The following is a 635-nucleotide window of genomic DNA, read 5'->3' on the forward strand; positions in this document are numbered from 1 at the left end:
ATAAACTGAATAGTCTGGCCTATTCCATACGTCTATACGTATTCTCCTCTGTCCTCATACACCTAACAACCCTGAGATTACCCAACAGTTCTTCTCTCTCAAAGGGTTAACTGTTGTACTGTAATTATAGTTAAGAGGCTACTTTCCTCTTGGTAACGGTATAAGAGACCCCTTAGCTATGGTAAGCTGCTCTTCTAGAAGGACACTCCAAAATTAAACTATTGTTCTCTGGTCTTGGGTAGTGCCATAGCCTCTGTACCATGGTTTTCCACTGTCTTTGATTAGAGTTCTCTTGCTTGAGGGTACACTATTCTATCTTATTTCTCTTCCTCTCATTATTTTGAAATTTTTAGTTTATATGTAAGAAATCTATTTTTATGTTATTTTTAAAAGTCTTGTAGTTTTCTTATTTCCTTTCCTCGCTGGGCTATTTTTCCTGTTGGAGCCCTTGGGCTTATAGCATCCTGCTTTTCCAAATAGGGTTGTAGCTTAGCAAATAATAATAATAATAATAATAATAATAATAATAATTTTACCGTTTCAATGTTACATAAAGATTCATCCTTGAAAAAGAATATACTTCCATATCTTATATATGATTAGATTCACATGTCTTAGATCTCATTTCGGGATGT

This window comes from Palaemon carinicauda, chromosome 16 (genome assembly GCF_036898095.1).
Source record: "Palaemon carinicauda isolate YSFRI2023 chromosome 16, ASM3689809v2, whole genome shotgun sequence".
Classification (NCBI taxonomy): domain Eukaryota; kingdom Metazoa; phylum Arthropoda; class Malacostraca; order Decapoda; family Palaemonidae; genus Palaemon; species Palaemon carinicauda.